The 24,165-nt window shown below is 45.6% G+C and overlaps 1 protein-coding gene across 10 annotated transcripts in view; it reads left to right on the forward strand.

Annotated features, from left to right (window-relative positions):
* ERBB4 (erb-b2 receptor tyrosine kinase 4) overlaps nucleotides 1-24,165 on the forward strand; it is a 581,012-nt gene that overhangs the window by 71,239 nt on the left and 485,608 nt on the right. The window contains exon 1 of one of the 10 annotated variants that reach the window (XM_083841530.1): nucleotides 1-22,216. This exon is cut by the window's left edge and continues 22,677 nt beyond it. The exons of the other annotated variants lie outside the window; for them this stretch is intronic. The gene's annotated coding sequence lies outside the window, so the exon portion shown is untranslated. The remainder of the gene's footprint in view (nucleotides 22,217-24,165) is intronic. 10 annotated transcript variants of the gene reach the window in all.

Genomic DNA, 24,165 nt, shown 5'->3' on the forward strand with positions numbered 1-24,165 from the left:
AACCATCTGGTTTTGCTTTTGCATACAGTGGGACCTTATCTGGCTGGAATCTGCCACAAAGTGGGTGTTTGAAGGTAGTTTGAAGGAAGGTGCTACAGAAGGGTACTGCTTGCTCTAATTTCGGCAAATCTTGTCCAGAAACCAGCCCACATGCAGAACCCGGAATTGATGGTGGGGAGCTGCTCAGTGAAAGCTTTGGGTGGTTTCATGACCCTACAAAGTGTCAATGACCAAGAAGAGCCAGGATGTGTGGCTACAGAAGAGCAAGGGAAGAGAGAAGAGCTGCTCCTGTCCCTGGGGATGCAAGTAGGTGCTTGTGCCTCAGGGCCAGAAGTGAGGGTTGTGCTTCCTACCCCTGGGGCCCAAGGCAGCGATGAAGCTCTTGGGGCTTCCTCGGGATCTGTCCAGGCTTGAGGAACTTCAGCCTTTAGGGGCTGCAGGATCTGAGCTGCTCCGTATAAACACTGAATCCTCTGCCATGATTCCTGTCACGATTTTGAGCCTTCCTCAATCCAAAATACACCCCAGCAGTCTCCTGGGAGGCCAGGCCACACAGAGGAGAAACCCCCTCACAGACCACCCCAGGGCCTCGGGGTGAAGGGCACCCTCCCGTCCCTCCATCGAGAGGACCGGTGAGGCCTTCTCACTGCCCTTGCTTGCTTCCTAGAAGGGGAGAAGTGCACAAAGGCTGATGTGCCTGGGGATCCTGGTGGCCTTCCCCAGGGAAAGAGATGATGAGGAAGGACCAAGGCCCGTGGGCCTGGGAGGAGGCAGGCAGCGCTAAGCAAAGCCATCATTTTTGAAGCAGAATCGCGTGTGGCGCCGTGGGGGTGCAGTAAGTTGCTCACCAGAAAAGTTTCTCTCTAATGTCCATCATTTAATGGTTGGCTTATGCCCTTGAAGTGAGATGTCTTCTGTCCGTAATACAGCCACGGTAATTTCGTTCTAAAAGTACCCTATTTGATTAAGAAGCAGCCATGAAGGCAAATATCAAATCTCTAGGTGGAAACTTGGCCCGGCAGAAGTCAATGAGAAGTTTCCATTAAGCGAGGCCAGGCCGGGGTGTCCCCTCCGACCAGGGCACGGGGCCGCTCAGCACGGCACGGCCCATTTGTCACAGCAGGAGTATAAATTTGTTTTCTATTACTGACATATATTTGTCCTTTCCTTTATTACGGTAATAATTTCTTCAAAATACCTTCTTAAAAAAAAGAGAAGTGTCGAGAGCATCAAAGTTTAATCTTAATTTTGTCCTAACCTTTTACAAAATAGATTAAATTACTCGTGAAAGTAATACCAGCAGCCTTGCTCACACCGAGCTGCTCGGGCCAGTCAAGGCGAGCTATCCACCTTGTAATATCTGTTAGCGCATGAAATGTGAGGAGCACCTCACCTGCATGAGGTGTGTGGGCCTTGGGTGCATTTAAACAACACAAACGTGGTGCAGTGTCATAGAGGAGCCCAGAAATGTTAAAACAGTCCACTTGTTTTACTAGGCATCTCTGCCACCGCAGTGGGTTTTCTTTTTCACTTGTAAATTTTTACGCTGCTGTATAAAATATGGAGATGCTTTATTATTATCTTGTGGCATCAAATTATCAGGGAACGTGGAGGAAGCAAGGTGTTTTACATCTGGGATAAATAATGGCTTTTCTCAAAGGCAATTTTACGGCAAAAAAAATCTGGCAGCCTGCTGGTGCTCAGGACAGTGCTGTGTAAATGCACCTGTGCTTTAGCGCTCTTGCTATGGCAATTTTATGGGGCAACCTGTACCCGTTAAGCTGTCCCCTGGCAGCAGTTGAGGATGTTTGCTCTCACTTTAAGCTAAGTGAGGGCAAAACTGGGAAATTTTTGTCATGTTGAGGTGTCTGAATCAGTTATGGGCTGAGTGCTAATTCAGGTGAAGGCTTTGCCATGTGTGGGGGTAAGCAGCATGAATGGTTGGCCTGGGTAGTTCACACCTGGCTCACGTGCTTGTGCCCTAAATTTGACTGGAAGAATATCAGCTGCTATGGTGCTTTCAGACAAGACATCCAGCCACTGCAAAAATAGAAGGGATAGCCCAGCTGCTCACAGGGTCTCTGGAGGAAAAAGGAAAACCTCGTCTTGTTTCTGATCTCTTCTGCAGAGGTTGAAAGCATTTTTCCCAGCCCATGTGATGAGGTGGCTGCAGAAATGGTGGTCTTTGCATGTGTGCATGAAAAGCTGCTGAGCTTCCCACCATGCTGCACCTTGCTGCCTGGCAGAAGTGAGCTGGCGGGCTGAGCAGAGCCTGCTCCCAGCCTTATATTTGTGATCATGGCCATATTTCAGCCACATCCCATCTAAAAAGCCATGCAACTCTTCTCTCCATGCCTTGTAGACAGTTAACAGTGTATTTTGCTGTAATAAATGGAGGTGATGCACTGGAGGAGCTGATTCAGCTGCAGAAAAAAATAATTGGTTTTGTTGGTTCTTTTGTTCTTCTTTTAAGGGAAAAACAAAAGAGGAATCTCAGGGGAGGATATATATTTGTTTGTCCATCTGCCTTTTTAGTCCTTCTTTCTGTGTTTCTTCTTTTTCCCTCCGTAAAGGCAGGCTGCCCCAGCCTGCGAGGATGCTGACGAGGCTGCTTTATTAGCAGGAGTCGGGGGGACTGGGACAGAAATGCGTGGTGGTGTTGTGTTTAATAAATAAAAATAGGAGGTCTCGTTGGAAACAACTGGCAAGGAGCATTCCCTGATGCCGGGAATGTGTGAGGACAGCAGGCACAGAGTGGCTTGAGCCCAGGATCTGGTTTCTGAGCCCTTCTTTGAGATGCACCATGATGCTGCTTCTACTCCGTTGCTTTAGAGCCTGATTTAACTGTTTTAAGTGCTTTCCATATAAAAAGTCAAACTGTACCTGAGGTGCTAGTCATTAAAAACACGCCACCGGCAAGTTCGACAGCAGCATGATCTGGTGGCTCTCCTCTTCTGTTCATAACCATTCATCTTCAGCTGCTCCCCTTCAAAATAAAAAGGAAAAAGGCTGCTGAGGTCTGTGGAAGACTTACCCTATGAGCTGCTACTGCCATTGTGCTGAAATCTGCTGGGTGTGGGCATGCAGGCACATGCGGCCATGTTGCAGGAGGGTTAAAAATACACATACGCTCATAGGACTTCGAGGGAGGTTTCACCAGTGTAAAAATCCCAGGCCTCCAAAGCTGGCAGTCGGTGGGTGATATTTTGAGGCTCTTAATCCCTGTGGTGTTTGCCCAGTAAAAAGCTGTCTCGTGGCTGGCATGTAGAAACTGACATGCTGTATAGTGATTAAAAATATGTTTATGTAAAACGTCCCTGCTGTTGATGCGTAACTATTTCTTTTTAACTCCTTTACCAGGGAAGTTAATACGTTAATTATTCAAAGAAAGGTGCAAAACAAGGGGAGTGAATAGAGAAGAGGAGATTTAGAGACCGGTTTCTTCAACCACGGCTTGTTGACTTATTCCACAGTTTCATGCTGAAGTCCTCATGTTCTCAAATAGATAAAGGTGGGACTCCAGTGCTACATGCAAAGCAGTGCTTAAGCATCTTTTTATGTCTTGTAATTGAATGGTTAATTGTATCATCCAAGTAAAGAGGTATGTGGAATAACTGTCCAGATCTGTGCAAGGAAATGGCTTTTCAGTGAAAGCTGTCTCATTCCCTGGGGCCCCATGACTTTGTTGGGTGAAGACATGCAGGCTGGGCGGCACAGGAGCTCAGGCTCTGCCTGCCAAAAGCAAGGCTTGACCTCCGGGCATGGAAAGTCACGAAGTTCAGCTGCTTCTTGCAGGAAAGCTGGCTTGTCAGTCTGCATTGAATGGCATGGGCCAAATTAATCTCTAACAGGAGTAGGCACAACTCATCGCTGGTATCAATCAGTTGTTTGTGTTGGTGACAGGTTTAAGCCCGAGTTCTCGAGTTCATTTAAACACCACTCAAATCAATGACATGTTTTGAAATATAGTAAGGAACACATTCATAGAAGAAAAATCCATAGAGGGTTATTAAATGTGGAGAAACTACCTGTGGCTCGGGAGCTCCCTTGGCACGAGCTGCTGGGGACCAGGAGAGCATCTGCAGAAAGACAGCGTTTTTGACCTGATTGTGTAGTCTTTCCTTGGGCCTCTCTCAGCTGTAATATATAACAGAATTATGTTCTTACATTAACTTTGATTCCTTCTGCGATGTGCCCCTGAAAGGCTGGCCCTACCAAAAAGAAAACACGTTCTTTTATTTTTATTTTTTTTTTCCTTAGAAAGAGATGAATGACAATACCTGCTCCAAACACATCCCCGGTGGACTTTCATTGACTTCAGGGTCATTACAACAGGGCAAAGCCAGCCAATATTCTTCACACACTCTTTTGCCACCTTTTATACCCATTTTGTATTCCCTAGGTGGGCTTTGCTGCCCGCACGGCTGGGCTGGTGCCCTGTGCATCCAGCGCGCAGCAGTGATTAACTGGTATGCCCCTGAGGTTTCCCCCCACAAAACCCTCTTTCAGCAGATTCCTTATCTGCTATCAAGGGAGTGTTTACAGCAGCTAAAGCTCTTAAATGCCTTGTCTCTGAGACTGATGGCGATAATTAAAGCAGTGCTTTCCAGCCCTCTGCTCTTCTTCGCTGAATTGCTGGAAAGTGGGGAACGGGGTTGTGCAAGCCAACAGGAAACCATGGAAATCCATGTTCAGCAATTCAGTGTGTATTATTTCTTTGGCTTGTTAGCATGTCCTCGCTGCTGGATGCAGATACCTAGCTTGCAGAAACCTCCAGGTAGGGGAAAGAATTGCCCAGCAATTGTAGGCCGTGTTTCGACTCCTCCTGTGCTGAAAAAAGTCCATCACTATGTGTTGTAATTCAATCAGTGTAAGAGACCTGTGTCTGTGGATTTATGAAATGATGGGGAAGGGTAGTGGGATATTAGCTTTGGGGATAAAAAAACAAATAAGTGAAACGATTGATTTCTCTTCTGCTCCAATTATGGATGAAATAGCAAAAAAGCAGCATCCAACTAAAACACCAGACACAGAAATCATGGCTGGTAATCATAGTGACACCAGGACGAGTTTTTCTAGATGTGCTGTGAAATTGTGCAGTAAATTAAGTTAGACGAGATGTATTATTCCCCGTTTTAGTAAATAAGTCTCCTGACAGGAGGCCCCAGCGAGGAGCGGCCGCAGAGAGCTTCGCTGCTGCATGGGATCGGGGCTCAGCGCGGTGCGTGGGGCTCAGCCGCTCCGGCACTTTGCAAGCCAAGTGCTCTGGGAGATGCTGCTGAGGGCTCTTGGTCTCACACAGCTGCTGTTGTCATCTTCTCTGTCTTTTTCTTTTGTCATCTTGTCAGCCATGCTCCTTGCTTCCGTCTTCCCAGCTTATGTAAAGTCTGGGGTTGTTTTATGGTCCTGCATCGCCCCCGATGGAGGCAGAGGCTGTGTGGTGCCTTGCATGGTGTTTCCCAGGAATCAGGATGTCCCCTGGCAGTGTCCTGCAGGTGAGCAAGGACCACGTGAGCACCCCACAACTGCTGCCCCAGCTGGGAAGTGCCCCATCCTCGGTCCTTGGCTGTCTCATGGCCCACATGTGGTAGATGTCTCGCTCTCTGGTCCCTCAACCTGCATGTGGCACAGGCTGATCCCCATTCAAAAACATACCATGCTTGCACCCCTTTCTACAGCAGTCAGGGGAAGGGAAGTGATTTCATCTTCATTCTACTGCAGGTCAGGCTCTGCCATACCTTCTGAAAGCATCTGCTTGATTCTGTGGCAGCAGCCCTCCTCTGAAACGTGTCATCCCTGTCTTCAGTGGAAATGGTGCTAATTTTTCCTGATCTCTAGACCTAGCTGTGATAACTTGGCTGCTTCGCAGCAGATGGGCTACGTGGCCTGCTCACATGTGCCAAGTTGTGATCTGAAGGGAGGTTGATATAGCATGGCCAGCAGCACACATGCTCATGTACCTGTAGCCACACACTGTTTTCAGCTGGATGCCTGATGGGGAACTGCAGAGCAGGTTTGGATGTGCAGGGGGGTGAGCCTGGGGGCTTCTTGGCACAGCGTGGCATGAGGAGGTGACCAACAACCAGGCTAAGCTCAGAGACCATGTTAAAAGCCAACTGTAATAATTCAGCTGCATCCTCATGCACCTGAGCTTGTAAATGGCGGGCTACAGCAGCGGTCCCTGCAGAGCACATGGGTTATGGGGGAAAGGCAGCACTTGCCCTTGGTGCAGGCAGTGTGGTTTTGCCTGGGTTGTTTGTGGGTAGGAGTACAGAGCCGCTGCTCCTGGCTGCGTCTAAGGCTGGATCCTAGGACTTGGCTTCATTTTTTAACCTGGGAAGCAAGGAGTAACTATTAAAAAACAAACAAACAAACCTGAACTAAGGCCATCAGGGTCTGACCTCTGTATAAAAATAAGACAATTTGTTCTGAAAGTAATAACGCAACAAGAACATCCAGAAAGTCAGCTCATGCGTAAAGCCACAGAGTGCACCAGGTAGAAGCTGGTTCCTAAGCCACCGATGTCTGTATCCATTACCCAAATTAGCACTTAGCAAAAGAGGGGCTCTTCCCCCCGCTGTGCTCGCACTGGGAGGGGGTAAGCGAGCGGTGCTCTGTCTGAACCTGTTATGTGCTGTTGTGTGGGTAATCGCTGACAGTACGTGCTCTCTGGGAGCCGAGGCTAGTGTTACGGTATCTTCAAGAGGTTTAATGACAGCATAAAAAATGTGATCAATATTCAGTGGACTTAAAATTTCAGCATTCAGTTGTAGTATTTGATTACACATAGCAGTTTTCTTCCTCACACTTGCTGTCAGCATCATTGGCTGTGGCATCCTCTTAGTACAGTGCAGAAATCCTAGGTGGTAGCTTGCTGTCCAAATTGTATTTTCACTGAGACGCCCCCATAAGCAATGAAAATAAATGTTCTTAAATGTTGATTTGGAGATTTCTTTAGTAAGGAGGTGTTTAATAAGTACCTACCAATGTAAACAAATTGAGTTCCTTGAGTCACAGCTGGAGCTGCAACTTTTTCTCCCTTGATTATCAAGGAATATATTCTGCATGGACGAATTTGCATCTTACAAAGACATCTGGTTGCTAAATAATATAATTAAAGTAAACACAGAATAACAGAGGCCTAATCCCATGTTCCTAATGAGGAGAGAATAGTTTTTGGGTGAGTGCAATGCATTGTCTGGACTTGTGCTGGGAAGAGCAAGGGAAGAAAGAAAGAGCAAGAAAAGCTATAGGGAGAAAACTGGAGAAAAGGGAAGGGGGAGAAACAGAAGAGAGGAGGGTGCAAGAAAGAGGAAATAAGGGGTGCCTCTGCCAGACCCTGGAGTGACGTGATGCCAGAGGCTGCGTGTGCTAAAAGGGAGATGAGCAAGAGGCAGATCCTGGAGAAGTCACTGCTGATGGAGCTGCGACACCCACAATAGATCCTGGTGGTTCCTCAAAACTGGCAAAGCATCTACTTGTGCTTTGCTCAAAATTTAGAGGCCTTTTTTTTTTTTTTTTTTTTAAAACCTCAAGTGATTGCAGAAAGGGCATTTTTCTTCCTAAGCAATTAGCTTTTCTGTTTTGCTGTTTTAATAATTTTTGAGCACGGAAAGCCAACTGTCGACAAATCTGTGCAAAGTTACTATATTTAGTTTTTGAAGACAAAACTGCTCACAGGAGCATCTAGGTGGAAAGCAGTTAGTGATCTCAGCTGTCCTGCTCTTTCCAAGCCGTGATGTTCCAGTAGTCTGCTTGGGGCACACCAGAAAGGTTTTTTCAAACCTTCAAGCAAAGGTTCAGGGTGGTGGTGGTGGTAACGTGAGCCATCATCTCCTGAAGGTGCCTCCTCCCAAGGGCAAAACCCAAGCACTGCTGTTTTCTAATGCTGAAGGTGTGCCCTATGTGTCCATGTCCCTTTGCTCCATAACAAAGCAGTGTGGCATTTGGGAGGGTTTTCCTGTAGGGTATTGTCCCCACATCTTGGCTCTACCGCTGGTGCTTGGATATCCTGGCTTTGCTGCATGATGGGTGTAGCTTTTGCTATCAGAGCTTTCATTCCTCTTGCTTGGCAGCTGCAGTACTTGTGGTGGGGTCCTTCTCCTATAACTCCTCTGTTGAGCAATTATTTCGAAGACGTACTCTGAAGTGGTTACTTTCTGGCACTACTGAAGATCTACAGTGAAAGCTCTTCAACCACAATGGTAAATCTGTGCTTTTCCAGAAAGTTGTGGGGGAATTGTCTGGCTGAGGATGTTCTTCATGCTCCAGCGTAGACCTGGCTTACTTTGGCAGAAAAACCTGTCTGGGAGATCCTGGCAGGGCAGAAGATCCCTGGGAGAAATTTCAGGCACAATTTGGAGAGTCCCTGCTGGGACAATGAATCACACGTCTGTTTGCCTGCCAGTCGTGGGCTGCCTGTTCGATCCTCATTGTCTCTAATATTTTGCCCAGTAGGAATTAAAGATAGCACTAACTTACCTTGTTGCTGGCATCAGCACGTCTCAGATGTTCCCAGCACAGAAAGCATTCGCTGTTTGGGTGTACTTGCTGTGATTTCCATCACGTTGGTTTACAAAGACGAAGCACAGGCAGACTGTCAGTCAGGGCTGCTGGAGGAGATGCGGCATGGGGGTAATTGCTCTTCCATTTTCTTTACTAACTGTAAACGAAATGGATAAAAACTTGAATGCCGGTTGGTCACATTCTCTTATTAGCTGCTTCTCCCACAAAGGCATTCAGCAGCTCCTTTGTTATAAACCTCTTTGCAAGAAAAGATAATGGAGTTAAATGATGTGCCAGCTGGGAAGAAAAGTGGGTGAGATGATAGTGTCGGAACAAGGACTCTGGTTTCATGAAAACCAGGCGATATCTACCCTTACCTTTTGTACGTGAGTACATAAACCTTTCATCTGCTCGGCTCTAAGGAAGATTTTCCCATCTAACGCCCCGCTAACAAATATATTTTCAATGCAACATAAGATAATATATTTCTTTACTTAGTGTATTTTATGTTACTGTATTTTTGTATTTCTAGGTTGTGTTTAGTGGTGTACTGGCGTTGCTCTTAGGCAGGGGTTCCCTGGAAAAGCAATGTGCAGGTATGCAATAACATACAGAAATCTTTATTGTAAAACTCTCCTGGGAACTTTTAGTATGAAAGGCAAAAAGAACAAACCAGATGCACAAGCATCCAAATAACCCCCACCCTAAACGTTTCATGGAGGATGTTTTGAGTGTTGTCCCACTGTTCTTGAGTTGGTATGGGATGTAAAGATTTATAAGATCTGTCTATTTCCCCTAGTATTATGTGATTTGGTCTGTCCGTGAGAGAGAACTTCTCAGACTCAGAGCTGGGGCAGGAGCAAAGCAGAGATCCCACCATTTCCCTTGCCAATGTAGTGACCATGCTGCCGAACATCATCCTTGTATTCCCCAGCACCACGTGCCCTACTGCTGTGTAGTGCCCGTCCCTGAGAGAAGCAAACCGTGGAAATAGAGCCTGCTTTGTCGTATCTTTGACTTCAGAGACCCTGTGCTGAGTAAATTCTCTATTAGTGTGTTCCTGCATTGAAACCTTTGTGTGAAGAACAACACTATTTGATTTATTTGCTTCTTGAACATGCAGGGCAGTAGCCTATGTGAAAACATATGTAAGAAATCTAAGGTGCAGGTTTTTGTTCTTTTTAATGGGGTTGGTTGCTCTCGTAATGGAGAGCATTTCTTTGCATGTTGTTCTCATAGCTCGGCGAGCTGCATGGAGAAAACAATGTGCCTTCGGGGACAAATGTCTTAGGATAAAGTAATGTCTTTGTGGCAATACATCTGTATTTTTTTCAAGGGAGAGGCATTTGCTTGTTCCTCTTCCAGGTCACATCTGGATTGGCTTTTCTGAAGCGAATTTCCAGGCTGTCCCCACTCACTGTGCTTTGGTTGGTATGACAAAGCTGTGACCAGGTGCTTTTCTTTGGGGTGAAATTCTACCAGGTGATGTGCTCCAAAATTCCCTTAAGGCCGTCTCGTTGCTCACAAGCATTTAGGCCCCGGGATCGGGATGGAGCAGGTCTGCATGAAAATTTCCAAAGTGCATGTGCTGTTGGGGTCAGGTGCTGGGTGCTCTTTTTTGTTCCTGCAGCCCAGGACATGCGGTGAGTCTGGGAAGGGAAAGGGAGTGACTTTGGCTGTCTCTGCCTTTCTTGTGCCAGGCATTTCCCTCCAGTGTGTTGTGGCAGGATGAAGGAGGAGGTGTCTTATTATGCTGTCTTTTCACTGTGGGCGGTGTTTCACTGCTTGTTCTCTGCTTATTACTGCTTTCCTGCAAGCTTTTAAGAAAACATCCATACTAAATCCATCTGATCTGATTTTGTTTGGGGAAAGCAAACTGCTTCCCCTCTTACACCTCCGTCAGTTTCTTAAGCCTTTCTTTTTGCTCAGATTTTCAGTTCTTACAGTAGCAAGATAATCACATCCCTGCTTTCCTGTTCTCTTTTCAGCCCACCATGATACTTCTGCTGCTGTCCTGCCTCATTTGTTTCTTCCTCTGATTCTCCTCATTAAATAAATTGCAGCTGGAATGTCCTGTCAGATGAACAGTAAATTGATATATTGCAGCCCAAACTTCAAAAAGGAAAAAAAGAATTTAATTACAGTGACCTGCGTCCTTATTCTACCATGGTCAGTGATAAAATGGCTATCGACTTAATTGGGAACAAAGCACTGCTCCCCCTGACTTCACATTGCTTCTTTATTATCATTAATAACTGGGGTTTTGCAATTTATATGAGGAGCAGTCAGGCCAGTAGGCCAAAACCTTCCCTTTTTGTTGGTTTAATGGTTGGGGAGGTTTTATGGCTATGGGCCAGGGACCTCCTCAATGGAGCTGACCTGGGAAGTACCACCTCCAACAGGGGAAATAAAAAGAAATTCTGCAATACGAGATAGGAAATAACATACCAAGTGGGTATAAAATGCGTTCATTTGGCTATGACATTTTTTTGTTTAAGTTCTGAAAAGAAAGCCATATGGAAATTACCTTTCTGTTTTATATATTGAAATAGAGGAGCTCGGGGGCAGAATTGTAAATGATGTGGTTATGAGTTTACTCTGCACTCATAGGTATGTTCCCTTATCTTGTTATACGGCTGCTCGTAGGAATCAAATATTTAAGTTTACATTGCACTACTTCTGATGGCTGGAAGCATTTGGTTTTGTAGATGATGCTGTATATCAGCTTTACGGTTCTTTTGGTAGTTTAAAGGAAAGGGAGAACATGCTCTCATGACTTCCTCAACAAGACCTTAAAACTCTGGCACTCTCTTTTCCTGGAGGACAAGATTTATTCTGGTCATCTACAAGTGTACATTTTTCAGTGACTGCAATTTTTGGTGCTGTCTGGAAGGCAAGGCTACTTATGTTGATCGAGGGTTTCTGTTGTTCTTGACTTCAGGAGAAAAAAGAAAACAGAGTTTTTGGTTTTCCTTTCCGCTTCAGCATACGCCGTGTCATTATGCAGTAATGTGTTATTCGCTTTTGCTCCCAAAACACCTTTTCCTTTCAGTTGTGGAAGTGTTTTTGGCACTCACTCCACACTAGATCATCTTTGTTCTGAAAACAACAATGAACTTAAGGCGACGCTGAAGCTGAATTGTAGACTCTCGAGTAGAAAAAGGAAAGGGCAAACCTTACACTTGTGTATTTGTGCATCCATTGTGATCCGGAGCACATCATAGATTTTTTTTTTCCTAGCATGCTTCTTGACTTTGTCATGTTCCCACGACCTCATCAGGTAGAAAAGAAGAAGAAATTGTGTTGCTGGGGTGCTTTGTGGAGCACCTCATCACCCACTGGGGATGCCTTAGTGTCTCTTTCTGTGCTGTTTCTGTCTTTTGAAGCCGGGTTTCTGGATGTCGATGTCACAGCAATCTGGGCTTTCCTTTGCTGCCCTGGGGAGTTAAAATGAGCCGTGTGGGGTGCCCAGGGGCAGGGCATGGGAGTGCCTACGTGACACAGCACAGTGTGGAGCATTTATTTGTTTGCTGAATGTGATGTTAAGGTCTTTTCAGATGTAAGGTGCTTTCAGACTACGTGGAGAGGTTTTTCCCTCTTTCCTCTGTTCTTGAAAAATTCATCCTGCTTGGGGGTGCTTGAGAAATTGAAAAGCCATTCGCTCACCACCTAACAGAGCCTCAGGGCAAGGGAGTCCCAAACCCACCTTCTGCTGACCCGCAGCGGGGGGGCTGCAAGCCACTTGTCTGCATTGGAAATGCTGGGCTGGTGGGAGGGAGCCTCTCTCTCTTTGTGCCATAAAGTCAGACCGTGCTATTAAGAAGTCATTTTGATTATTCAGAGGTGTTGCACAATGCTGCAAAAATGCATGTGTTCCTGTCTGCGCTGTGGTTTTGTTTGGGGTTATTCAAAGTACAAGAGAAATTGTGTGTGCAGCTGTGGCACAGGTTGGATTTCTTGCTGGGGACATGCTGTGCACCCACAGAAACCAGAACTCCCTGAATTGCAGCAGAAGGGTTTTTTTTCCAGGTGAGAGGGGCTGATGTTGTGGAGCGTGGAGCAAGGAGCAGTGCACCTCCTGGGCTTCCCCTGCAGCCATGGTCAATGTCTTCATGGCTGTTTGTCACCCTGAGCCTGAGCCTAAGGAGCGAGAGGAAATTAATAAATGTTAATATATGCTAGTTTAATTGAGAAGTGCTGTTTTCATCAACTGCTGTTTGAAGAACAGACTTAAGTATGTTTGTCAGCTCAAACAAATGTTCACTTTTTTTAAAGCTGTTGCACAAATACTAGGCTCTTGCTGTCTTTAAAGAGGTTTAGAGCTGCGAACTGTGCAGAACCCAGAATCTGGGGGTGAATACTGTGCCTGCAATTCAATAAAGCTTATTAAAGGTAATATTTTCTAGCCAGTAGCTTAAACCAAGCTATAGACAGCCTTCAGATCCTGGCCCATGCACCTTATTTTGTGGTTAGCTCCAGCACTGCAGCATCCAGCCTTCTTGTTTATTTGGAACAACCAGAAGTGATTTTGGTCTTACTCCCTTGTTCATGTGTGCAAATGTATTTTAACCCCAGACCTTTTGAAGGCTTCACTTCTGGTTTGAGGAGCAGGAAGAGCTGACTGTGCACAACAGTGTGCTGCTGAGCGAGAATGGCTGTCCCTCCCTTCTCAGCACCCCCAACCCAGAGAAGTCTCATGGCAATAATCATCCAATGTGGAAATGTGATCTCCATACGTAAAACTGGGGGACTGTTATGTTCAAAAATGTTTGAGGATATTCCTGCTTTCTCAGGGAAACCATCTGAGCCATTATGGTGTTCTAAAGCTGAAGTGACATCTGCCTTACATGTCTTTTTAAAATTATTTTTAAGTGATATCAAGGACTTTTCTTGAAATTAATTATAGTTGGGAGGTAAAGGGCAACGCAATTTGAAAGTTAAAGACCTGAGCAGCTTTTCAAGGTTGGTGGAAATGTCTGAAGGCTGCAGACTTATTTTTATAGTTGTGGTTACTTGGCTCCTGTCTCACAGAGAAATTGGTGCCTAATCCACCAGGTAGGCAGGAAAGATGAGACCTATTGACCACAAGGAGTGGCTGGAAAACCTTCAACAGGCATGCTTTGGGAAGGAGTGCACACTAATAAACTGACATTACTTTGCTGGGTGTGAATTCACTTCCTAATGTGCATGTCCAGTATCGCTGCCTCTTTCTGCGCATACCCAAAATAGACTCATTTCTTCAGAGACTTGGTGGTCAAGGCACAGGAATCAGGATGTCCTTGAGTTCAAAGAGAAATTGTTGCTTGGAAGCAGGGGTCCTGAGTTCTGGTTAATTAATTCTTGTGATTTCCTATAGAAATGGCCTGTTCCTTGTTTCATCGGTAGCAAATTAAAACATGGCCCCTCTGGGTAGTCAGAACAAGAGGCTCGTTGTGGTATGCTGTGTAGCACTAACCTTTCTCAAACATAACCACAGATCCAGATCTGTAATATTAGGAATAACACACAGGCTGAGACCTTCACAAACCAGTTTTCTCGAACTGAGATAAAACCTGGAAAAACAGCCCACCCTATAGCCGTAATCTCCCACAGGGAGGAGACAGGCGTTCCTTGTCGCGGGGGTAATGCACGTATTTGTGTAGTGCCTGCCACCCTCCTCCCTCCCTTAGCCAGGCTCTATTTTAACCTCCCTGGGCTTCAATAGTGAATTTGGGCTGACACAGGCGCTATTGATGTGGCCAGCACAGATGCTGATTCACGTGGAAGGGGCTGGACGTGAGCCGCGGAGAAGCCCCTTGGCTGTGCGGGTGCACCCGCCTTTGGTATCATCCCTGCTGGGAAAATCCTCTTCAAAGGTCTGCACATCCCGCTGCAGCTGAGAGTCAGGGAAACAGAAGCCCCAGTATGGGGGTGTTTGTGTTTCAAAAGTGTGCAAGAAGGGTTTCCTTGTGACTCCGGGCAGATTAATTTCACTTCCTTGGTTTTGGGTGGCTTTTTTTTTTTTTTTTTAAACCAGTGCATTTAGCAAATTTAAATAAAAATGCCAAAGGCAGCTTGATGCAGTCATGCTGTTTTCAGATATTTCAGGCAGCCACGTTCCTGGCCAAGAGCAGCAGCACAAATCTAAACTGTGCAAAGCACCCTCTGTTTGCAGAGGCTAATGGCATCCCTCTAGAGTAGTCTTATTCAAGTAAATCTGATGTAATTGTTTGTTTTCATCACAAACAGCATCAGGAAACCTTAGAACATATATCACCCTCATGTCCTTAGGTGCTTCGAAGTGCAGGATACAGAAAGACCAGGAGGTAGAGAAGCAGTCAGATGTGTGAGTGGCTCTGCAGACATCATAGCTATTCTTTCTTTGATTGCATATGTTTTAAGTAAATATTTTTTACTTACTAATCTCTTAATGGCTGAAAGAAACACCCCAGCAAAGGTAGACCAAGGGCACGGTGCCTGACAAGGGCAGGAGGGCTCACAGAGCTGTGTTGTTTCAGGAGTTCTGGACTTAGTGGTTCCTGGAGAGATGCAGGGTGCTTGGCACGAGGGGCTCTGTACCTCCAGTTTTCTGCCTCATATATGTACTTCTCATATATTTATTGTGTTCCTTATGGAGGCATGTGCTGTCCTTTCAGCAATCTTCCTTTGTTCCCTGAGTTAAATTAGTGCCATCCTGTCTGCAGCACGTCTCGCTTTTCATGTGTGGTGCAGCATAACTTTAGTCTATGGAGAAATTCAAGGGAATAAAATGTCATATTTTTCCTGAATTCTTCCAGAAAAAAAATATATATATATAAATATATATATATATTTTTTTGGCAAGCTGTCTTGCAAGGATGCTGAATCCTCGGCTGCATTCGTGGGTGAGGCAGGAATTCCCTCCAGGTCGACGTTTTTAGCGTGGTTCCTATTCTAAGCAACCACACGCAGCGAAAACAAAAGAAGCACAAACACATTATGCAGCCGCTGACCTTGATCAGGTTCAAAATTATTTTAACCATTAAACAGTAGCAAGAGTGACTTTTATTGTGGGAAGTATTTTACACCACATTCAGGCGTGATTGCTGGAGTCCGGGGCCCGGCTTTAACTTTATTATGCTCCACGTCTCTGAAGCTAATTTATCAAAATGACATACAGCTCTGGGGGCAGCGCCATGGTGTATGATTGACTAAATAAGACTCTGAATTTCTCAAACGCTTTTAAAGTTCACTGCTTTCACACGAGGTGTTTTTGTTGTTCCAATGCAGGGCATTTCCTTTTGGAGCTGCCCCATCCTCTGAGCGGCGTAGTGAATTTTCTAATGACAGAAATTGGGCTGCAGGGCCCACCAGCCATGTCTTAAAGGCACTTTCTTGTCCAAATGCTACTGAGCTGGTTGTTTTGACACACACATCCATTTTTGTATGTGATCAAGAGATTAAACTCTGAATTCTGGTGAGTTTTGTAGGCAGTCATCATTTTGAAAAAATGCTGCAATAATCATATTAGCCCTTTTGCTTGCTTTGAAATTTACCTGCAGTTTTCAGTACAAAGTGAAATAACTTTTTATACTTTTTTAAGTATTACTCATAGTTTTAATTGTTTCACTTCCTGGCCGCTAATGAAAGAGCATAAAATTGGAGTGTCCCATTATAAACATATTTGTATTGCAGAAGAGCACTGAAGAGGAAAGGTTGAAGAGGAGATTTAGCCTGGGCAGCACTGATTGCATCAGGGAAGTGTGGAAGCCCACGCTTATCATTCAGGTGTTCTGTCCTCAGCACTATGAAGGTACTTTTGATCAAACTCGTTTTTTGTTTTTTTTTTTTAAACACCTGTTTTGGTTTTTTTTTGAAGCCAGCTGTTTTGTGGCAGGGCATTGCTCCTGATGAATTCCCAGCAAAACAGAGGTCCGTCCCAGGGCGCCTGCAGGTGATGGCTGTCCCGTGGCCAAACCTCACGCCCTGCCATCCCAGTGGGTGACAGGGAACCTGGATCTGGATCTGGAGCCGGCACAGATGCTTGGATATCGGGGCTTTGGGTTTAACAGACAACAGCGACAATGGGACTCATTTCTCTTTCTTCCTTAAGAAGACCAGCATTTTTCATTTAAGTTCCAAAATGGGGCTTTAGGAAGAAATTCCACTTTTTGACAAATCTTTAGTCTTTACACCTGAGAAAAGATGAGTTTTCCTGTTGCTTTAGGGAATCTCACAGGGTTTTTCTCCTTCCATAGTGGTCTGTGGTTGTTACTGTACTTGGCTAAGCAATGATGATAGTCATATGCAGGGATTTCTTCCTTCCAAAACATATTTCCTGATCTTTTTCTAGCAACCCACCTCAAATGAGAGTAGCATCTCACAAATGTGCCAAAGGCAAGGTAAGGACCAAAGGGAGTCAGAGAAGAGGCATCCTAGGAATGGAGTAGATTAGATGGGGGAAAAAAACATGGAGAAAAAAGCTGTGGAGGAGAACTGGGGCTCCCGAAGCCGCAATTTCCTATTTGCTCTAAAGCAGAGTTCACCACCTGGTCTGAACCACGCTGTGTTATGTGCTGTATTAGCAGACAACGCTCTGCAAGCACTGGCTGCGTACAGTCGAAGGTCGACACGGCTTGATGACACGGTGAACAGCTGTATTACTGTACCAATTTCTATTTCAGAAGAGATAATGAAGCGTTTGTGAAGGCTTGCGAACAAGGTTGAGAGGAGAAGCTGTTGGTGCCAGGTGATATGCTGAGTGATAAAGGAGCCGGGGGTAGGGTGACATGCTGCTTTCAAACGTACCCGGAACCAAAATGAGGTGCTGAGCGTGCTTGGCACTGAGGTGTCATCGTTTCGGCTTGGAGGTAACTTGTATGTGAGACGAGGCGATGTGAGATCATCCCCGTCTTGGTGAATGTGCCCTATATTTTGTAACCTGGATGTGCATATGAAGCCAGAATTGCGATCATTTGCGAACACAATAATCAGGGGAAAAATATAAGCTGAGTAAGAATCGTAGGAGTACCTCTTGAAGACTGTACGTGGAGATTAAGACGGCTCAAGCTGACATTAATAGGAGGGGTGTAGTCATTCTTTTCATCCCTTCTCCTAATTACAGATGCTTTTTGAGATGTCTTGATGAAGATTTTTGCAAACCTCCCGACGGTGACATCTGCTCCTGGTGGGAGGCTCCTAAATTGTAGGTTTCCTTTGCTGCAACTGTTGTAGAGTCTGCTAAATCTTGCTGCTTAGTTGAAAATAGGAAGTTTTAGCTAGGTGACTAGAGAGTGTGAAATCAGTGATGTCACCGAAGGAGCCGTACGTTGTGTCAACCACACAAATGCCTTTGACCACTTTTTCCAGCAAACTTTTCGATGTCTGTGCCTGCCGTAAGTCAGTGCCCTGTGACGTGCTCCACTTAGGATCCTTTGGCATTTGCATTGTCTGCAACTGCTGTAGTAGATTAGAGCGTATGCTATTCAGCCAGGGAGCAGGGCTAATCTGACAATAAATGTATATTTTTAAGTGTAGCTGTTGCATTGCATTAATGTTGTTTATCCTGCATTTGTAGTCTGCATTGGCACATGACATGAGCAATGTTAATGATGTGTGAAAGGCAGGGCTTTTTAAAGGGCCAAGCTGGTGCAAAGCTGAGCGTGGTATAATTACCAGCAGACCAGATACTGCTCTAAAATACAGGCAGCCTAATTGCCAGTATTTTCACTTTCTGAGTCTCTCTTATTCATCAAAGACTTTGCTCAGCTTTGGCCACGTACCCCTCTCAGGATAAGGTGACTCACGTGAAAGCATTTGCAGGATTAATTTCTACTTATTGTCAAGAAAATTGTGGGAGTTAAAACAACTGTATAGATTCCTGTTATTTTTTTGGTGTATTTGCCCACTGGGGCTGTTCCTAAGGTGCTGAAGCAGTAGGTAGCGCAGTTACATAAGGAGAAAATCTTGAAACTGTCAAAATACAGATGTGGGAATTGCATCACCGAGGGAGGAGGGTGAGCCAAGGGGACTCCAGGGGACCGGTGTCGAGCATTACTTGTGCTGAGATGAGCCTGTGGGCAACTGGGCATCGCGGGAGGCCAGAGCTCAGCGCCGGGAGGTGCAGCCACGTGGATTAGGACAGACGGTGGCTCATGCTCGGCAGGGGCCGGGAGATGCGGTGCCAGATCAGGAGAGGGATGCTGAGATCAGGGGAGGGATGCTGAGCCGCGGCAGCAGCCACCTCTTGTTGGCACCCCCTGGGCAGGCTTGACCTCTAGCTTTCGAAAGAAAATAACGTACGGCACACCACCGCGGAAAAGCTGCCAAGCTGCAGCGACCACAGGTGCAGATAAGGAGTCCGGTTGAATGAAGCCTCTGTTTTTTATGAAAAAAACATGCAGTGTGTTGAACAAAGCCAGTCTCTTCCCACGTAAAAGGCCCATTAGGAACTTTTCAGCTATTATTTGTTGAGACAGGAAGTATATTCTCCTTTTACAGTAATTCATTGGCGGGTTTATAAAGGTTGCTAGTTAAATTTGTTGGAGTGGGAGGACAGAAAAATGGACATGAACAAGCAGCTAGCTGAAAAGCCAGCCCTTCTCTCAGCGAACCGTGGTCTGTCCTGTTTTCCAAACAGAAGCATTAGTAACAAAGTCAGTTATTTCTGGTTGTTTTCCCTTCAGCTTATTGGAAGCCACGTGATTCCTGTGACACTCCGCATATTTGTGTGAGATTCCGGAAACCCTTGCTAGTTACTCAAAATTTTGAAGTCAGTTAATGTTGTAACTGGAAGGATTCAAAAGCTTGGGTTCGAAAACTGTTTAGAGACACGGATTTAGTAGGCTAAGAAAATAAGGATTATAAATAGAGTACTGTTATGTGACACTTCATGGATCTGTAAAATCAGTTCGTTCCTTTGGAAATAACCTGGCAGTGTTAGCATCTTCCCTAAAGATTGATGCCTTAATAACAGATGAAGATCTGTTATTTACTATATATATATTTTTTAAAACTTTCAAATACATTAGAGTATAGGATTTTTGCCAGCCTGTGTCACATGTAAGTCTATTAAATCCAATTCCCTGTCTCTCTCAGAGACAGCATGCCAGAGGCTTGGAGGAAAGCGTTCGACCTGTGGAGCTGATGTATCAGATAATATTGCCATAGGCTTCGCCCTGATCCCTAATAGCAAGAGACTGGCTTCTCTGCCAAGGTTTACAGTTTAATATCACTTCCAAGATGTGCTGTCATTAGCCATGACTTTGGAACTAAATCTTGCGTCTTGTTTTGTCTTCGGGACACTTTGAGGACTCTCAGTGTTTGTAGGCTGGAAACCAAAACTTTCATGGCATCAGAGAGATGGCATTTACTTCAGGACATAGATCCTCATGCTCTGTCAGCTGGAGTGAGACACAGCAGACCTCCTGCGTTTCTACTGCACTGCTACTGTATGAAACATCAGTAAAAAATGAATAGAGCCTGCTTACAATTAGTAATGTGGGGAAAATGATACTTCTTTCAGTAGCCAGTGTTAAATGTGCTTCTGGGGGATGCAAAGTTTCTCTTTGCTCACCATGTTATGCCACGGTACTGTGAAAATTGATGTTCTTGATTCCTTGGGTTGTCTTTCAGACCTTGTTCTGTGATCTTGGTGGGCAATTTCCTACACAAGGGCTTATGTACAATTTACCTGTTGTAGGCTGTGATCACCCATTGGATATGTCAAAGAAAATAACAAGGGTCGTAGAGTGTTATGGAGCAATATTTTCTGTCTCTGTGGAGCCTATGTGACAAATATCCCATCCATCTTCTACCTTTTTGATCTCAAGAAGGGTAAGAGCAAGGATCAAGTCATTCAGAGTGGGAAACCAGGTTTGAAATTGCGAGGACAACGTGGTAGGAGGCAAAACGGGGCAGAAGGTGAACAAACTTTGGAAGTGGAGCTTAGCTTTCAGCCCACCGTGGGTGAGGGACTTTCCTGGTGGGGGGCAGCAGCCACAGGTGTTGGCACACCTTCAAGAAAAATGGATAAGTCCATTTTGCCCATGTAAAAACAATTGGTGATTGCCTTTCATGGACCAGGAGTAGACAAGGCCACTGGCACCCAGTAATTGTTGGACTTAAACGTTCCTGCAAGCCTTCTGAAAAGTCTCCCATAAGCGACTGGGGCTATTCACATAAGTATGCAGAAGCATCATTCAGTCCAGAAGCAGAAATTTTGGCTCAGCAGAGCAATCTGCATAATTACCTAATTCCATCCAGTTTGATACTGAAGTCATTATGTTTTATTTGAATTCATTTATAAAGTCAGTGTATTTTTTCTCAGCAGTTTCAATAAGCCAAATATTTTTGCAGTGTCCACATATGGCGATGCAGTATATGTCCTTGGTCGTGGTAGTGGAACAGTGGGAAGTTGTGGCTCTTAAGCAGAAAGAAAAAGTAATTCCAGTGGCATCTTAATCTCTTCCAGTAATTAAAATGTGAGCCTACATGTCTAGTGCTGTTACAGGCCGAGGAGCGAGGCACAAGCTAAGTGATTTCCCAGAAATCGAAGGCAGCACTGGGGGAGCAGGGAACTGATCCTTTGATGCTTGAGACGTGAGCTGATGCTGAAGCCATGCTCAAGTTCCTCCTTCCCTCGCTGCTAGGGGGCAACTGCCCATGAGTTCTCTCAGCCTGTCCTCACACAACAGGTGCTCCAGGCCCCTCATCATCTTCATAGCCCTCCTCTGGACTCGCTCCAGTAGTTCCTCTTGTACCGGGGAGCCCAGAACTGGACACAATACTCCAGGTGAGGCCTCACCAGGGCTGAGTAGAGGGGGAGGATCACCTCCCTTGACCTGCTGGCAACACTCTCTCAATGCACCCCAGGATACTGTTGGCCTTTTTGGCCACAAGGCCACATTGCTGGCTCATGGTCAGCCTGGTGTCCACCACAACCCTCAGGTCCCTCTCTGCAGAGCTGCACTCCAGCAGGTCACCCTCCAGCCTGCACTGGTGCTTGGGGTTACTCCTCCCTAGGTGCAAGACCCTGCACTTGCCCTCGTTGAACTTCATGAGGTTCCCCTCAGCCCATCCCTCCAGCCTGTCGAGGTCCCTCTGGGGTATTAGTGACTCCTCCCGGCTTTGTGCCATCAGCAGACTTGCTGAGGGCGTGCTCTGTTCCATCATCCAGGTCATAATGCCCCCCCAAAGGTATATGAGGCCGGCACTGGTGTCCATGAAGCATTCAGTGGGGAGTGAGGGAGGGGTTGGCTGGGTATTTTGGCAGTGGGTGGCTGTTGTGGGGTGAGAACCTTAAGTGCAGACTGACTGCTCTGAGCTTTCCTGAGTAGCCCATGGGATGTACTCTCCTTGCCAAGGTCCCTTCCTGCAGCCAGGTCAGCCTCCTCATGTAAGAAAAAAGCTGGAAAACCACTGTTTTTGTCACAGGGAGTGATTGCTCTTTTAAGAGGGTTGGTACTGCAGTATATCTGCAGCAGGGCAGAGCCCTGGGCTCAGCTGGGGTTAATTCCTGTGACTGTGGGAGCCAGCAGGGTGTAGTGGGGCTGGGGAACCTGTAACTCAGCCCAGTTGTGCCAGAAGCCCTTGCTCCCAGGCTGGGGGCAGGCCAGGAGATGTTCCCTGAAAGAACGGGGAAAAAATTTGGAGAAGACTTCATCGGATCGCTCTGTGCTTTGAAGCCAAGGAAAATTATCCTGGTGGAATGCAGGGAAAGGAGAAAGAAGCAGAAGACTCGCTTGGAGTGGAGGTAAGTCCCAGGTGCCATGGAACTGAGAGCTCTGTTGGCAAGTGGGAGATATTTGCAGACCTTAGGAAGAGCTGGTTTCTTGTTTGGCTGTATGGTGATGGACTATGATCACAGACTGTTTGCATTTCGTGGTATGGTTACACCTGGCCTCTGAATTGTAGCTCAGTGGGTGATGAAACTGGGGGCAGTGTTAGAAATAAAAACAAATTTAGAAGGTCCTGCTTGTGGTGTCACCAGCTTTGATACCTGTCAGCGATTAAATGAAGAACCAAGCCCACCAAATCCAAAGAATTTGCCTCAAAGTAGACACTTGCTGTTGAGTAACTTCATAAGCAGGCCTTTCTCTCCTTCTGAGCTGGCCCCTGCATTAAACTCCTCTGAGATCTCTCATGGCACCCTGCTTGAAGTCTCAAGGCTGAAGTAATTTTTTTCTGCAGTAGGAAATGGCAGGCAGTGATGCAGTAACCTTCAAAATGTATGAGTAACACCAGTTTTTTGTCAGAAAGCCATATAGCTGAAATGGCTCGGTCAAACTACCTGAAGTCAGAGTGCAGACAAAACGTGGTGGGTCACAACTCAAGTTTTATAGGGGTGTAAAAAGAATAGAGCGCTCTCTGATGGATTTTAGGGGCTGGTGGAGTGAGTTACTGATGAGTCTGCGTGGTACTACAAAGCCAAGTCTGGAAAGTGTCTCTGGAAGGGTGATGTTGTATTGAAATGCACTTCTGACCAGCTGTGAAAAAAACAGGTACTCAGTTGTATACCTGGAAGCGTGATATAGAAAAGATTATCCAGAAGGTATTTTTAAGGAGATTAGCTATGTTTTGAATAGTAAATGGAGGGTTTCCATATTACGAGTTGGTGGGCAAAATTACAAGGCAGAGAGTTTGCTTTCTTCTGTGAACAAAACTGGGGTTATGGTGGTAAAAATGTATTTACGTATGAAAAATCTAAGATGTTCCCTGATATGGATGGACCATAAGGCTATCCAGTTCAGTCCTTCGAAGTTTCCAACTGTTGTATCACGCAATCCCTTCCACACATTCGTTGTGACGTCTTATAGCACTAGGCTGCCATTTTTGCTTTGTCTGGTAGGAAAGTTCAGGGGTTCCTGGGATGTTAGGAAACCCTTATTTCTAGCTTGGGCATTACTCTCAGTGCCTTCCTCTTGTTTGTTTGTGTGACAGTATTGTATTAAGCAACTACTTTGTTTCTGTCTGGTTGGTTTTTGGAAATACATGTTTTCTTCTTAATGTCAGTGTAGTAAACACTAAATGCTCCCTTAGCCTGTATTCTCTGAGGCTGAATGATCTCAGTTTCTGAGTGTCCCCTCTGAAAATGGGCTCCCCTGCTACCTGGATAGGCTGCCTCTGAGCCTCTTCCTGCATGAAATGATCGGTAGTGAGGAGGTGCCTGTGCCTTTCTCACCAGGGTGGGAATAAAGGTCTTTCCCCCATCTCTGGAGGGTTGTACTTTGTGGTGCAACTAGGTTCTTCATAGAATTCTTGTGGGGAAAAAAATAAAAAATGCTTACTTCACCTTGGCTTTTCAGTGTGCTCTCCTGTGCAGCCAGCTTGTTCCTCAGTTCAGTTTCCCGTTTCCTGGATGGAGGGAAGAGGGGACTGGCGCTTTTGTTTGTTTGTTTTGCTTTGTGCCACAGATATTCTGCTTATCTAGTCTGCACATAAGTACCTGCAGGTCTCCAGTTGTCCACGTTGCCTCTCTGCTGTTATATCCTTACTCCCACTGTCTGAGCTCCAGCATCGTTCCCAGCTGTTTCTGTAGTCTTCGTACTTCTTTGATGTTAATCTGCAAGGTATGCTTCATGCATCGTTTCTGCCAGATATTTACTCAGTATGCATCCTATAGACTCTATATCCTTTCATGTCTGCTGTAATTCTCAAATGTTTTCTCAATGCTATCATCTTTTTCTCCCTTGTGGTACTTGC

The sequence above is a fragment of the Anser anser genome, assembly GCF_964211835.1.
Source record: "Anser anser genome assembly, chromosome: 6".
NCBI lineage: Eukaryota > Metazoa > Chordata > Aves > Anseriformes > Anatidae > Anser > Anser anser.